This window comes from Ciconia boyciana, chromosome 7 (assembly GCF_034638445.1).
Source record: "Ciconia boyciana chromosome 7, ASM3463844v1, whole genome shotgun sequence".
NCBI classification, from domain to species: domain Eukaryota; kingdom Metazoa; phylum Chordata; class Aves; order Ciconiiformes; family Ciconiidae; genus Ciconia; species Ciconia boyciana.
Window position 1 is genome coordinate 14,366,760 of NC_132940.1, and position 17,595 is coordinate 14,384,354.

Genomic DNA, 17,595 nt, shown 5'->3' on the forward strand with positions numbered 1-17,595 from the left:
AAATTCTCAGCTGTAGCAGTGAGGCTTTATGATGCAGATTTAGAATGTCAAGCCCATGCTCTCAAAAATCAGATCGTTGCCTGATAGTGGGAACTATCATCTCTTATTTCAAAAAAGCAAGCCATTATCTAGATTGTTCCTTTTCACCTTGTTAAAGCTCATTTTTCACTAAGTGCTAAAACAATTTTTATAGCTACCCAGCGGTTCTCTAAATCTCTAATCCTGCAAATATTTTGTACATGTTTAACCTCAGGCATATAAGGAACTAATTTTAATAGCTTGAAGATAAGTGAGTTTTTAAACACTTTTACAGTTTTTTTCCATGGGGATTTTAATGGAAAAGTAGGAAAGACTTCAATAAAAAAATGACTTATTGAAGCAGATGAAGAATCATGGTTTCATCACACTGAGATCCTGTAAGAGTCAAGTGCTGCACATCGGACAGTTCATTCAAGGTATGCCTTGAAGACTTAGGGATGATGTTGAAATCTTTTTATTCTCTTTGGCATTGGCTGTTCTTGAAACTTTCACTTCATGTACCTTACTAAAGTACTGGTGTGCCTTACTCATCTCTTTATATTTATGATGCCTTACAGAGGTTAGTTACACAAGATAACTGTGCCATGTGTAAAATAAAAGTTGGAGCTTGTTTTGATGTTAGGCTATGAGCAGCAGCAAGTTAGAGGTGGATTCTCTGAATTACATATCCTAACCACCTTGCTTTACTCTTGCAGAATTTTCTCTTTTGCTTTTTCTTTAATATACGCATAAACGTAAATCCCCTATTTTCATATCTGTATGTGTTGAATTTACAGGGAAAGGTCCCCTTTCATTGCCTGAATTTATTATTGGTTGCAGTTATTTAGCTTTGGATTTACTGAGGTTTGTGGCAATGGTTCAATCTTGGGGAAGACATATGGAGAGGTCAGCAAGATATCATAGAATTACATTTTTCTTTGTTAGGTTTCCTGGGTATTCAATAGAAAATCAGTGCCAGGCATCTAGATTTCATTTTGCTGCTTTGTGTCAAGAATAGGAATTTGGAACAAAACTATTAACAACAAATTATTGTGCTGGCCTGTCCTTTTGCAGTCTTAAGACCCTAGTGATTCTCTTGAAAGTCAAGCCAAAAAGGAAGAAGAGAGACAACATGCAGGGCATTTGTCTGTCTGTATTAAAGTGGGAATTCTACCATGACTATTGTTGGAGTGAGTGGATAAAGAGCAATGTAAATAACTGTACTCTTTAGGACAGAATCTAAATAATGGTGTTAGTCATCACTGGAGTTGCCTGTGAATCAAGAAAATAAAAGGAGGGAGGAGAGTGCCCCTTTCTGTAGACTCCCTTAGCCATGTATGGCAAACAGTTTGCTTTTTATAGTCTGCACAGCCTAAAAACTTGAAATTTCTAGCATGGAGACTGAAAGAAGCACAGCTGGCTAGTCTGGGGATGAGATGAGATCTCCTGCTGCAGGCCTAGCTGGGGGAGCGGCTTAAAGTAGGGGTGAATATGTAACTGCCTAGAGTTAATTCTCTACTTCTGGCACAGCTTGATAACAGTCACTTTCCTCAAAAGATGGATGGAAACCTTTGCTTTGCCTCCACCTAGTAATGATGAGACGGGTTATCTGAGGCTACTGAGCCATGGGGATGACTTGGGTGTAGAGCTGGAGAAGTGTCCCAGCACCGACTGCCTGCTGTCCCTGCACTCACAATGCAGCAGCCTGGATTCCACAGAAATACTCAATTTACTTTCACAACCCTTTTTCAGGGCCAAATTTATTTTAAAGCTCTGCTTCAAGGGAATGCCCTCACTTTACCTTGAATTTACCTCAATTTACCTTGAATTACCTTTACACTTGAATTCAGATGTGAGTCCTTATTTTAAAATACTATTTAGACTGAGGAAGAAGAGGTTTTTGAGGCCTGTTTTTATTCTTCCATCTTCACTTAATTAGTCATTATGGCCTTCATTTTGCTAAGTCCTTATGCAAACTGTGTAAAGAGGAAAAAAAAAAGTAATTTGAGCTTTCAAAACAATTTTGTGTAAGGATTTTGTTGGTACCTTGAAAACAGCAAATAATTTCTTCTTGCTTTCTCAAAGAGCTTTTCATAAATACGTACTCGGTTTGTTCCAGTACTTCAAGTTTTTCCCTAAAGTTTCCCCTGATTTAAGTGGCAATTTTGCTTGAGAAGAGAATATAGTTGCAATTCTTTATTTTCGTTACTTTTTTGCTGCCTTCTGTAACTTGTTCAGAGACTCTTGTTCCTTGCTTGCATAGGTTTTATGACCACACTGTTATTTTTATTCTTTGAGAGAGGTACTATTTTAATCTATCTTTACTGCTGTCTAGACTTCCAATCTGTGGTAATAAATATATTCTGTGTACAGTCTGATATTTCACTTTAACCTGCTTCTGACTTAATTTAAGGCTATTATTATTAGATCATGAAACATAAACTAGCTATATAGGTGAAGTTCTCAACTGACGAAAGCTAGCGTAAATTCTGAGGCTTTCTTAATAACAGTCTTTGTTTGAAAATATCCTGCATGAAAAGATTGTGCAGGATTGCAACAAAGTGCTGTTCTGTAATGCCAACTACTTAAAAACAGCATGCAAGTGCTATTTATTTGAATTACTGACTTGCCTCTTCTGAGTATGTATAGTGCATCCTGCTACTGCTGATACCAAAAAGGTACTTTAGGACAGCGCCAAGCAGCTAGTAAAAAAATAAGTCTAGATTTAGTTCTTTCTCTTGACTAAAGGGAATTGAACCAACAGCTTCACCGGAAAAAGTTCTAAGAAAGTTAGTTTTTCTATAAAGATGAGCTACTTTTTGGAAAAAAAAAAATTGAGATTAATGTAGCAAGGAAGCATAAATTATAGTTTAGTGGTTAAGGTACCACCTGGTAGTGGGAGACATGGGCACAGGTCACTGCTCCTAAGAATTTCTCTATTTCCTTCAATTTAGAAGTTTCTCTCTGAAACTCTCCACTGTTAATAAACCCATGTCACCGTTTAACCTTCCAGCCCTATCAGGAATTTCCCAGATTCTTTGAATTGTCACAGTTTTGTATGATTCACAGTTATTTACAGTTTGGGGTTGCATGTTATGAATAGTTTTCTTCAGAGTGTGTGTGGGAAGAAACCCTAGCTAAGATGTGTCAAAATGTTTCATTATTTATTGATTTTTGAAATGACATACTATCTGAAAAACTGCAAAGCTTAATAGTGGCTTAAATGCAAGAAAAAGAAACACTTTGGACAGAATTAAATGTTTTGATTAACCTCAAAATAATTTGTTTTTATCATCAGACTGATTCTGAAAAATAGCTTTTGTTTCTCTTGTTTTAGCCAGTGAACCAAAAAAATAAGTTATTTTTATAAATTTTTTTTACAGTAATGCTAAATATGAAACCTTGATAATTCTCTATTAGATAGTGTAAATTCACATACTCTGTTTGGTAGTCCCTTGCTGCTAAATAATTAATAATTAGTTTTGTTAAATGTCCATTGCTATGCATTTCTGTTTAAAAGTCATGGCTTCTGCTAAATGTACTTCCCTCTGCTGCTATAGAGGAAGGCAGTCCTATACAGTTATTTTTCCTAGCAAAATTTCCACAATGATACCACATGTTAAAATAATTATATGATATAAGGTTGGTGACCTTAAAAAAAATTACATATAAAGGAATGCTGTAAGGCAGGCATGGTAATAACTGGGCCATATCTAAAGAATGATATGTCCTAGAGTGGATTAAAAACCACAGAAATTCATATTTTAATAATTTCCTACAAAACCAGATCAAATAGATCTTAATGACCGAGTTTCTCCTTGTGCAGATATGCAAGGTAATGGCTGATGGCGAATTCAAAGCCATACCTTTTATATCAAAGTCTTGGCAATAGAATATTGCTCTATAAATTTAGTTCAGTTTATACAAAACATTCTTTAATTACAGCTCATCTCATACGAGGAGAGCTGTTGAGACTTCTGATTATGTATTCCCTGTCTTTTTTTACCTAAGATGTCCTCGTTAATGTTGAAAAATGTTAAATGTTAAAAATGTATTAATTACAGATACAATCAAATGAGATGAAGTTCTTTCCAGGACTTTGTTTTATTTGTATTTCAGTAGCACAGAAAACAAAATCAAACCCTCGCAGCTGAATCTACATCACACCAAATATGAGACTTAGTTCTAGGTATCGTACCTCTATTTATTTCAATGACGTTTTGCAATGACCTTGATCTCATGGATTGTTTTTTTGATTTGTGCTTGGTAGGATCAAGAATTAATATCTTACATATAATGGAAATACATGCATATGTGTGTGTATAGGCATGTAGAAATACATAAAATGTATAAAAGCCTGAGTCAAACAAAAATTGGAAAATCTTGTACATTGGCAGAGTTGCAAGCAGTGGAAAGTATTAGACAAATCAAAGAAGATGGTTCTGCCATTAAAACATTGGACCAGAAAGTAGGAGATCATTAAAATACAGGGTTATACTTCTTCTTTCTAATTAATTCTGAGGTTTGTGTATTGAAGTTGTAAACTCCCCTAGCGATCTCTTGGTGTGTGCATGTATCTTACCTACCGCAACAGACTATCTTTCCAAGAAGGAAAATTAGGCCATTCTCTGAAACCAACTGGAGTGGCACAGATCATGCCATGTTTTTAATTTGACTTCCTTCTCAAAACAGGGTGGCAGCACCCAAACTGCATATTGGGAGTGGTCCCAGAGGTGGGCTGTGGCTGGTCTTGCACTCATGCACTGTCTGGGAAGGTGCTAATTTGTGAAGGTCAAAACTCTGTCAGGGGGCATGCTAGGAATACAAGAGTATGAGTGTTCGTGGGTGAGGGCTTAATCCTCTTCCCTGACCTGTTTTATTTATTGGTATTGAAGTAGTCGGAGAGCTCTGCCAAAACTGAAGTTTCAAAGCACTGTCGTAAAATAAGTTAATACTTATACAACTAAGAAGGCTCTGTGCTTTCATCTTAATATGATGCTGGTCTTCATTTTGTAGTCTAAGTCAGTTTTCCAACAGTTTACAGAAAAAAGTAATCTTTGGAAAGAAAAATAAAGGTGTTTAATACATTATACTTTTATTATACATAATGATCAAATAATTCCTAGTACCTGTGTTACCATACAGAAGATATTAGAATTTCTTGTATTTATTCATCCACTGCATTTTTTATGGTATGACAATTTTGTGAATAACAAATATGTTGTGCATAGTCAAATTGTTGTGTTAATATCCTTGTGGCTATGGTTTTATTTTAGCTAAGCACTTCTCTTAAAAACAGCCTATATATTAATTTCATAATTGAAATGTACTGATTTACTGTTAAAAACCGGGAAGAAAGCCAACCGAAACCTCTTCATGGCTTGTAATTATATTCTTAACATTAGCACGTTACCTAGTTGCTTTATTCTGCTGTTACTGTTAGTGCAGAATTGGGGTGGGGGCGGGACAGGAGGTGGGAAGAGAAGATACCAGCTTGAAGTTTGAATGATTTGCCAAGGTCTCAAATTGAAAGGGACTGAAATGAGAAAGAACTATGGAAAGAAGAACTGATGGAACAAAAGGAAGAGCAGAAACAGGAGAAGATCAAGCTATGAAATACAAGTGGTGACAAAGCTTCCATAAAAGATTTTTTCCATTGTCCATGGCATCAAAAGTGTCAAGGAGGGGGAAATGTAGTCTCTAAAATTTGCAGAGAATGAGACATTTTGAAGAAGAAAAGAGGGGAGAGGACACAATTCAAGGAGTGCCACAGAAATAATTGTTGAGTCATTAATGAACGTGATGGCAAAATGAAGTAGTAGTAGGAAGTTGTGAGAGACCATAAGAGACCACACTTAGCTTTTGTGGGGAATGCTTTAGACCAGTGATGAGGTATATTTTTACTATGGCTTCAAGGAGCCACTATATTTAGAAAAAAGAAAAAAGTTATTGCAATATGCAATAATATAAACATGAATCATAACCCAAAAGAGGCTAAGCACTTCCCTTACTGTGTGGAGAAAAGGGAGGGACTGAGGAAGAAATGAGAATGAGGCTTCAGGAATTACTTAGGAAACCTGGCATGCAGTATTTCCAATAGTCATGTAGGATATGTTCATTGAAATAACGGCAGGAGTGACCCACTGACAACGGGAAATGGAGATTTGGAACTTCCTTGGTCTGAGAAAGAAAGCAGCTGGTTGAAAACTTTCCATGGAGTCCCCACAGCTTCTGTCCTCAGTCTGTCAGAATCCAGATCTGTAAACTCTTTTTTATTTTATTTTTTCTAACTGGAATTTCAGGTGGAGATGCCTGGCTACATGGTATAGTCTACACTGAGGGAGTTTCAGTAGATGCAAACAACATGCTTATAAGAAATGCTGATAACTGGCAAACAGTAGAATTACTCAATACAATTTCATTACAAAGACTGTGCAACATAATGTAGTTTAATCCGTTGGGAATGCAGACATTTTGGTTGGAGACTTTAATGCTAGCTTTAATGTCTAATATGCCATGAGAATACTATTTATATTTTAGTATGAACAACTGTGTCAAAATGTTTTTAATGAAGCAAGAAGGTGGACTTTTTTTTTAAATTATTTACAAAGTCAGATTACAATTCTTGAAAAGATCTTCTAGGCTTACAAAATAGGGAAATGGATCCAGCTTCAAATTACTTATGGTTGCCTGTGCATAGATCTAATCTGTGTACAGCTCACTAAAGCTGTGTAGTAACTTATAGTTTGATCTGGCATCCTTATCTTGTAGTTTCAAGTCTCTGACTGTATTGAAAGTTGCACTTCTGAAAGATTAATTCGTGTTACATAACCTACTGCCTAGCTTACACTGGGAAACAGAAAAATTGTATGAACCTCTGAGAAGGAACACCACCTGTTTTCATTAATTGGTATGAGGACAGAAATGGAAATGGTGGCAAATCATCTGACTGGACCATTTAAATTGTCATTCACATTGGTCAAAAAAAGCCTTTTGTCAGAGACAAAAGAAAGAAAGTCTGTGAGGACAGCAAGAATCACAAGATATGTGTCTGTTGCTATAGTAGGTATGGATTTTCCCAGACATGGGAAAGCATTGTAGAGTACTGCTGTGTAAGGGTAGAAGTAGAAAGAGTATGGACTCCATAATTTTTCAATCGCTCTGAAAAGTATCTGTGTGGTAAGGATGCATGATTTTTCTACTTGCTGTGAGCATTCCCAGTCACAGATGCTTATTTTAATGAGCAAGTGAAGTTTTTAGTGTGTTTAACCTCTATCAGCCTTACAGAACCAATCCCACCCTGGGTTGTGGAACAGCTCCCATAGCGTTGCTCCCTCCTGAAAAGACTTACTCATTGGTTTCTGGACCCCGCAGTAATTGCACTGACTTTATAGTCTCCCACATGTAGTACTGAGTTGGTATACTGGGGAGTTCCACAGATCTCGGAGCTGCACCCAAGATCCAGATAAACCAATAGCTATAGTCTTGTTAAATTCAGTGGGCTCTTGATAAGATTTAGTTTTTATACTATTAAATCTTTTAATAAGGTGATGATGTATGGGTTAAAGAACATGGCTGCCTTTCAGGGATGTAAGCTGAATTGACCCCTGTCTTTCAATTTACGGATCAAAGAGCTGAGAAAACGCAGGATGATAGTGATGGGCTAAAAGTAAATGGCCACATGCCTGAGCAAAAGGAAGCCAAAGAGGTGATTTGAGGCATAGGCGCATCTCTGAGTCACAGTGCCTCCCGGGCTGATTGCTGGGATCGTGCTGAAGTTTATGACCTTAAGCAAGCATTGTTTTTCTGCAACTCATTGACCCAGTAGCAGCAGAAGTTAATATTATTTGGAATTTTCTAAGTGTCAGTTTTGCAGGGTTTCTTTTCAGACAACAATTGTCTCTGTTGGGAAAAGGTGGGCACTGTGTTATATGACATGAATTTTTAGGCATCAAAGGCAGCTGTTTCCCTAAAAGTTTTAAATGCTAAAAGAAATATTTGTGGTTTTGAATTAGAGATGAATATTTTCCTTTGGATAGGGGATAGGAATGTAACGTGGAAGTGAGATGTAATCTGATTTGTACCTAGACAGGCAAATTGTCCAGAGATTTAAAGAATCAACTGCAAAGGTGAGGAAAGAATAAGAAATGCTGAATGATATTGCTAGAAAGCTGAAGTACATAATATTTCATGTTACTCTGAGGACAGTGTTCTCAGTTGAATTCACGCCACAGTTTCTATGTAGCTCCATTTGTTAATAAAGCTATGTGTGGATGTTAGCGCCCATTCCAGAAACCAGTGCAGTGCCTCCTAAAGATGCCTGTGCTGGCAGCTGTTTAGCTGTTGATGGACTTCATGGAACATACATTAGCCTAGTGATTACCATCCCATCATTGTCCTTCTATTACAGGAAGTGGCATCTGCACAAAGCAACTGTCTCTATTATCGTCCTTCTCCCAGAGACATTATAAAGTGGTAAAACTGCACCTGTTCCATTTCCAGAATATCATTTGCAGGTGGAAGCTGAATCTGTTACTTAAAAGACTTGTTAACATGGCTAAAATGTGGTGTGTAAAATCCTTATCTTTTGTTGTCTTTGTGCCAAGTGTTGGGAAGTAAGTTGTCCAGGAGGACTAGGCTGCTCTGATCAGATGGTAGTTCTGGCTGGGGTCATGCAAACCTCTTTGATTTGCTGGCATCCACAGCTTGTGCATAAAATAAAATAGTGACATCTCATGTTTGGATCAGGCAACTCTCTCTTTTTTTTTTTTTTTTTTTACAACCAAAATAGAGCCAACAAGTCTTTGTTGAGATACAACAGTAAACAACTTGGTCATTTTCCACTGTCCTTACTCATCCTGCAAATGCTGTCCTCCTTTGTGGTTGTTAGCAGGCACAATGTTAATAATACCAGGAGTATACTTGGGATCTGTTACAGGCAAAAAGGAAGGAGTACCCCCTGTTTCAGGCAGTGTAACCACAGGTAATCAATCTGAGGAGCTGCCTACCCAGTAAAACAATGGTGTGAGGTAAAAAGGCTTTGTGTACACAAAGTAGTTTCATCTAATTAGCACGGCTTACAAAATAAGAGCAGAGATGTGGTAACCCATGTTTTGCCACGTGTCAGTACCAAGGTTATGGATTCAGTACTCTTGGGAAGCTTATATTGTCTAAGAGTTGCCAGCACATGTTGATGTCTGTGGCTACATCTTCAGGGATGTGACAGTTAGATTAAGCAATTCTAAGAGAGTCAGCTATGTTTTTCTGAGTGGTGATGAAGCCAATAGAATGGTTTGAAGTTTTTTATATGGTGTATGATCTATTGTGGTTTGTTCCTGTGATTTCACATGGCTTGAATTATATGTCATTGCTGTGTAGGTTTTATGCTAATATTTTGGAATGATGGCGTGATGCCCTTTTTTGCATCCAGTCAGTGGCTTCTTTCCATAACCATCATAGCACTCCATCTTATTTCTGCCATTTTGAAATATGCTTAAAACTATGTTAATCACTTAAATTTTCAAGCGAAGATGGACACTCACTTGCCGTGATAAAAGGTACCAGTCACCAACTGAATTAAAAGGGTTATGCTTTTGTGATTTGAGGTATTAGGCCAAAAATCACCTGATCCCTAGTCCTAGACTCAGTATAAACACATGACAGGTAGGGACAATGCAATTTTCTACTGCTCTGGCCATGCACCAACTTTGAAATAACAAAACAAACTGTACTCTCCTGCTCCAAACAAACTGAGCTCCATCTACTCTTGACACCATCGTGGGATTCCAGTCACAGTAGGCAGGACAGACAAACACAAAGGGGTTGTTCCTCTCCTTTTATGTATGTTTTACTCAGTAAGAAAGAAACAATTTCTCTACTGAGACTGATATGAGGAACTGGTCCTGAATCATTGCTTCAGGTCCACGTTATTATTTGCATTTTGGAAGTTTGCTTTGCAACCACAGGCTTGGGCAATCTTTTTTTAATGCTGTCACCCATGGTACAAAAGTCTCCAGGACGTTATCCCTTTTGCACACAATACCTATTCTTTGCTTCTAGTAAAAATGTGTAGTTATTACTCTGATTACCCTAATTCTTAGCAAAGAATAAATGAGAAGATAAATTATTCTTCCTCTTTTTGAAAATACACTCTACCCCCAAACTTTGTTTTAAATTCATATAAATTCTCCTGCTGTATGTCCCACCTAAATTTATTTCTACATCCAGTTTTGTCTCATACCCAGTCCCTTCTGGGAATAGAAAGAATTGTTGCTTTCATTTGGCCTCTCTCTGTGAATTCTTCATTAGTTTAGCATATTCCATTTTCCAATATATTTTAAGTGTGAGAAAAAGGATTTTAAAAAGCAAAAGGATATGTCTGTATTTCTCGCCATAGCAGCAATACTTTTCTTGGCTCACATTCACTATTTTCAACTTTTTTCATATTTAAAGTTCATTTTACTCTGTGGGACAGGGCTACAGAGCACAGTGTTCTCTTATTACCGGCTAAGTAGTAGGTTAGCAATATATTAGAGAGGTATTTATAAAAATAAATTAAAATTAATATAGTTGATAAAAAGAAATGATGAATCATTTACCATACAACAGAGTTTGAAAGTTGGCCAGAAAGGCATTTTTAAAAAGGATCTTTATGATTAAAAAAGTGTTATCAAAATAATAACTGTGCACACATAAATATTTGTAATATATTTATATGGTTGGGTTGTCCATTGCTACTTCACTAATTCCATATTTGTCACGGGTAGAACAAATGCAATTTCCAGGGCTGACACAGCCTCATCTGCTTGTTGAACCCTAGTTCCACTTGTGATACACGTGCAGCCTACTGCTTGACTTCAGGCAGCGGATTTCAGACTTCAGTTTGAATAGTGGTAAAGTTGTAAATGTTAAGCTTAAATGAGATTTATGATCTGTCTAACTCAAAAGGAAGAATGCTGAAGGATCAAGGGCATCTTTACTCCTGCATAAGATAATCTTCTTTTCTTGGTCCAGCTGTGCCAATGAAAGAACTCTCTGGCCCCTAACTCTTCATTCTTGATTCGACTTCTCTGTCAGTCAAGCAGGTAATGTAATTGCTCTCTTATCTTATTAAAGCGAACATGCCAAGATAACTCTAACCATTGCTGATTTTGCTTGACACTAATCATGGAGGCAAGCTGGAGGCAAGCTTCTGCCCCACTGCAGAACCCACTGCCTCAACAGGCAGCTGGGGTAGTTCTCTCTCTTACCGGCCTGGCTGGATCTGAAATAAAGTATAAACTCACCTTTAGCTTCTTCACTAGACTGATTCTATAATGGTTTGGTGCAGCCCCAACTATGCTGCTCAGCTCTCTGCATTTGCACTGCTTTTCTGCTCTGGCATGATTAGGAGTAGGTGCTGCATGAGTTGGTGCAGCTAAAGAAATTTATGTCCAAAATTTGCTTAGCCCATTTGGGTTGAAGGTATGCCTTTCTGGAAAAAATGGTCTGAGCACTTGGAGAGTTATTGCAGGTCCCATAGTCCAGCACTGAAAGCTAGGAGAGATCGTATCTCCTCAAGTCAAGAAAGAAAAACAACAGACCACTGAAATGCAGTTGCTGAAACTGTGCTTGAAAAGATTCTGTAGAAGTTGATACCTTCATTGAAAATATTTTCTCCAAGTGAAATGATGCTATAAGTACAGAATACAGTATGAAATTAATTTTCATTAGCAAGCATCCTGGCATTTAGCCAGCTGTACTCAAAGCTGTTAGAACATGCTACAGAAATGTACTCTGTCTAAAACTGATTAAAAGAATGAATCTGAGGTTGGCTTCTCCTGCTGACAATCCTGCTTATAACACAAAAAGACCGATGCTTTGTCATTTAAAAATACACCAGAAGCTAAGAAAAAGAAGCTTTAACCAACCAATCTGGGACACATGCATTTTTAAGCTAGCAAAGAATTTCTATCCATCTTGTGGTTTTGTTTTGCTTTCCTTGTTGTGTTCAGTGTTATTTATGAAAACACTGTTTTAAATCATCTATTCCTACAGAGAATTCCTGGATGCAGAATAGTGTGAATAGCCAAGAAATCTGTAATTGTTCATCTTGTATAGTCTCTGGATTTAATTCCTTTCGAAGGTCTGTCCAAATTGAAAAGTTTGACTGTGAGTTGGTACTCGTGACGGAGAAGTCCTCATAGATTGAGAGTGGCTGGCAGTGCAGTATAATGCTGTAGGCATCCTGTCAGATATACAATACTGGTCCTAGTAGTACTGGGAGTCACAGGATACTGTTAGTACACGTCCTCTTCTGGATCCTCAGCTGTAGATTTATTTTTTTTCTTCTGGCAGCTATCTTTGCAGGCGTCTCGGGTATATTCAGCTTGGCTGTGTCTCATTCTCTGGCCACTGTAGTAGTCAGCACTGGTTTGCTGTACTCACTTGTGCCAAGGTAGTGCCAGAATTTGGGGAACCAGCCCTGAGGAAGGGCTTGGTGGTGCGGTGTAGCAGCCTCTGCCCGTGGGAGACCTGGCGCACGCTGATCTTTGAGCAACCTGGATGCAGTGATGCAGAGGTGGAAGAAGATTAGCACAAAAAGCGAAGCTCGGTCCCTTTCTCCTAACAGAAGTGTTTTGGGGGGGATGCCTGCTGAGTGCTGGAGTGGTCTTTTTGTCAGATAAAAAAAAAATAAAAAGCTTAATCAATAACCACCGAGCATGAGTAGGAGCAAGACATGCTGACTGGCTGGAGAGGGTGCTGCAGGGCAGCTGGCCTTTGTAGTGTGGTTTGCTAGAGTTGAAGATGGAATTTTTCTATTAAAGGGAAACTTATCTTACAATTTAGAGACATCTTTTTATTATTACTGCATATAGTAATGACGTGTGTGTTTCAACTGAAATAATAATGAAAAATGAAGCAGAGGATGGACAACAGTATCACAGTGTTATTTGTAACCTTTAACTGCCAGGGAATGGTAATACAGAAGATTGCCTTTTATTATAAATTCTTCTGACCAAATTAGGAAATGTACAGGGAAGCCTCAGGTTTTTAATTAATCATTTTAATTTTAATACACTTTTTAAATGCACTCATTGCCTTTTTCATTGCTTTCTGAGTTGCCTTTGTCACCTCAATTACTGAGGAACCAGCTCCAGGCAAACTTCATAAATATCCTCGCAGCAACTTCTCATGACTGTTTGGCTTTTATTTGCAGATGTCTAAACATATGCTGCAGAACAGTCTTATATAGGGATATATACCTTTACTGACTGTTTCTTTCTACTACTAGCTACTCTTCCCAGATCACACAGTCCTTGTATTACAAAAGCTGATGATGCACTGTTGAAATTCTTACCTGGGTTCTTGTCTGGCAGCATTTGCATTGTTGCTAAACTACCTGTTTTTCCACTATGCTTCTTTAAGAACACATAACAAAGGCTAATGTTATTTCATCATTTGATTTCATGATCAAATACTGCCAATGCTAATCTACTCAGTTTCTATGCAAAATTAAGTGACTATACACTGCCTACTCTTGTTAACTGAAAGTCAAGTGACTTTAAAGATAGTCTGAATAAATCAAGTGGAAATGTGACCTTATATTACTTTTTCTCTATACCCGCTACTCTATTTTGTTTGCTGAGGTTTTGTTTTAGGTGATCGGGCACCTTCAGATCTATAGTATTAAAGATAAAGAAGAATTACAAACTCCTAAGCATGCTTTCTTTCACATTACTAAGCTGTGCATCAAGTTTTTAATGTGTTACTATGTCAAACTTGTCTTTTTGATATGAAAGTAAAGCAAAGGACAATAATTTTGAAATTACTCAGTGAATTTCTTTTAAAAAAAAAAGATTTAAACTTTCCAAGCAATTTAAAGTGATATCCTATAATAACAAAATACTAAAATTCTATGTATAAAACACTTCCAGCACCATATACTTAATTTTTTTTGTTTGTCCACTAATGGGTAAAATATAAATAGTTTGTTTATATTCAAATTTTTTCATTCAAATACCCTTCCTGTAAATTCCTTTTTAAAAAAAGTATCTTACATAACTTATCATCATGTATGTTTGCAAATTACATACTGAGATAGATATCCATCCAGATGTGCTACAGCACAAACCACTAACCTATTCAGTAGTAATTCACTTCTGAGTGGATCCATGGATCACGGGGTGAATACAGACAGTGAATGCAGAAAGGACTGAACCTGCTTTTATGGTTTACATAACACAAATAATATTTGGTGTTGACAGATGGAATAGAGTGCTCAGGACACGGTAATAAAGAACAAGAGCACAACAGATAAGAGAACATTGAGTGTAGAGGGCATAACTCCGTAACGGACACACAGTGTTTAGAAGATGAACAATATAACAAACTAATTATGTTTCAGTACAAACAGTGCCTGAACAGGAGATGTGGTCTGAGCCAAGCTCTTGGCACATGGGGCTCATGCAGCCCAATTTACATCGCACTTTTTCACTGAGTAATTGAGCACCCTCCCTTAGAGCTGTTGAGCTCTTTGATCATTTCCGTGTGCAGTTACCATACATATGCAACCCCAGAAACTGCACGCTCTATTCAGAGGTGCAGATAATGAGGTATTTTTGCATTTATTTACATGCAATTAAAAATCCAGTGGCACTCACAGTTTGAAATGTAGCTGCTTGCCACCTTTTTAACATTTTTGAAATGGAAATTCTAGATTTGCTTCTGTCAGTTACGAGGAATAGAATCTATTACCAAGTATAAATAGATGAAAATGAAACTGAAAATTTTAGATCAACTCAAAACATTAAAATATTGTTCTGCAAAATAATACAATTGTTTTGCCTCTTTGTCTCTTCTTAGGATACTTTAGCATGTTTCATATGATTGGAAAATTACTCTTCTGGCCGATTGTTGGTTTATCTTCACAAATTGGCATAAAAGCCTTACCTTCTCTGGCCCTTGGAAATTTTTCACCGAGAAACTGCCCAGTAAAGCTTCATTTGAAGATTCACCTCAGATCAGTAAGAGCTGCCAACTGTTTGTAAGCTTTTGAGGACCAACTGCCTTTTTTAATAATGTCTCATTACATTAACTTCCCTGTCTGTGCCTTTGGTTGAGTTAACTTATACACATGCGCAGCAGCAATTATTTCCCTTTTCTATGCATTAATTTCTGTCAGGTAATGGTGTGTCCTGCGCTTTTTAAAATTTTTATTTTTTCCTCTCCTTTGGTATGCCCTATAAGAAATTACTTGAGCAACCAGGGAATTAAAATTGCCAAAATGTGGTTCCTCTGAATATAATTAAACAATTGAAAGAAAACACATTCCTAAATGACAGTAAGGAAAAATTTCCTCAAACTGCGAGAACAAGATGTATGAGTTACTAGAGGTTTGGCATATTTTAACATGCACAGAAAGTTCTTTTCTCAGAAAGAATAAAATTTACTTTGTGATGACCCTAATAGGAGGCTTCCTTAACCTGAACTTGAAACGGAACGGAAATAAATTTTGAATTGTTGGTTCAAGTCACCTACTACTTTTTCTAGGTGGCTGAAGACTACACAGAATCACTGGGTTCAATTTTTGTCTGCTACTGTGTATATAATAGAATGTGATATAGCTCTGAAACTATAGTAATTTAATAGAAAAATTTAAATTGCAGTATCTGTAAATTTTTTTCTGTGCACTGTGGTGTTTTTATACTCAAAATATGATGTAAAAATAGTCAAGAAAAAATTCAAGGTGGATTAAAGAGAAGAAAAATGACACTCCAGTAAATAATATATAATCTCTCAGATTTCTTCTGAATTTTGCTAGTGGCTTGAATGGGAGAGAATTCAGCCTTCCTCCTATTGAGAAGGACAAAGCATAGCTATAGGTTAAACTTCCATTGCAAGATTGCCTTTAAATTGAATTGTGACCATGAACTGTTGTCAGAAAGCTTCCTGGCCAGTTGTTGTTTGGTCCAAAGTATCAGGCATTTATTGGGCATATGTCTCATTTAGGAAGCATTGAATCATAGCTGAAAGGCTGCAAAGAAATTGGCTGTGTAAATTCTTGCCTCTAGCTTGAACGGCAGGTGATGGTTGACTTTGTAGGAGCACGGAGGGCAGCCCTTGCAGAGAGAGGTCTGGATGAGAGGACGTCTGGGACGTAATTCCTTACTGGGGCTCAGATATTAGGTACTCATCCTGAGCTTTTCCTCTGTCTCTGTTGATCCATCCACCACATGCAAGGAACTGAAGTTTGCCCAGGATGGCTGGCTCTTTTTGGATCCTGTCTTCATGGTAGGTTTCAGGGACTGACCTTAAACCTTACTACAGCTGTGTCGTATGGGTTACAGTGTGAACGGCTGACAGCAAGGCATAGCCATGGTGAGCTGCACATGCCCAGGCACAGTCCTCTGGTGGCATCATCTAATGTACTTGGATTTTGAGGATAATGTTCCCTTGGAGCACTACAGAGGCTGAAGGAGATGATGAAGCAGTCATTTTGAAATGGTCAGATTCTGCAGAAGGACCCTAAGCATCTTTGATTCCTTTTTTTTTTTTTGGACTGGGGGAGGACTGATTTAGACCCACTTCAGCCCAAGAGATATGGGTCTCTCTCTCCCATTATCTCTTGCTCTCTTCTGAGAGAGCAGTAGAAATGAGAATATTCTAGAGATTTTGTGTCTGCACAGCTCCTTAATGAACTTTGAAACTGGATGATGTGGTAGCAGCAATCCATGCAACCCTCTGCCAGCTGGATCCCCAGCTGCAGAGAAGCCCTTGAACTGTGTTGGTCACTGCTGGTCCAAGCTGCAAGCACCTGGATAGGAAGGAGGGAGCTGGTGGATGGAGATGTGCAGAGGAACAATGCTCTGCTGTGTGTAGAAAGGGAATGCTGATAAGAGTTGGTGGGAATCATTAAGGAAAATGTAGCTTATTCTTTCTTTACATACATATTCTGTTACCATGCTTTCTAATTTGTTCCATTTCCCCCAGTTTCTTAGGCAACCTTTGGAGTGCAGAAACATGGAGTGGTTGCACCTTAAGCAGATCAGATAATTCCTCCCCCCCACATCTACCTTGATGGAAGTTTGAATGGCTTAATTTTTTGACTTACTGACAAAGCTTTTCTTGCTGACATTACTCATCTGGCATTAGGGTCACCCTTGCTTTGATGCCTGACAATAAGTGAGAACTCACTGTGTGAAACAGCTGGTTGTAAGTCAGAAGGATCTTCTGAAATTATATTCAGGTGATGTGTTCTCTATGTATTGTTTTACCTTCATGTGAGACACATTGATGAAAGGATGGGAAAGACGGTATAATGAAACTGTATTCTTGAGAATCCCCATTTCTCATGTCCTTGCCTAATAGCTTGTTACAGAAAAATTTATTTCCAACCAGTTATTTATTTCCAACCACTTATCCCTATATTGCCTTTAGGACCAACAGATAGGGTGACAGTTGCTTCAGGTGATAGTACATTTTGTGTGCTAATGTAATTAAATGAGGACAGAAGCCATTGTTAAAACAAATAAATCCCTCAACTAGGGCCCTGTACTCCCCTCTGTGGGAGAAGTAAAACAATGATGTATTCATGGG

At 37.7% G+C, this 17,595-nt stretch overlaps 1 long non-coding RNA gene across 1 annotated transcript; it reads left to right on the forward strand.

Moving 5' to 3' along the window:
- Positions 1 to 387: 387 nt before the first annotated feature.
- LOC140653803 (uncharacterized) lies at positions 388 to 17,240 on the forward strand. Its single transcript, XR_012043227.1, has 3 exons — positions 388 to 455; positions 14,863 to 15,023; positions 16,990 to 17,240. It is a non-coding gene; the product is annotated as an uncharacterized lncRNA (long non-coding RNA).
- The last annotated feature ends 355 nt before the right edge of the window (positions 17,241 to 17,595 follow it).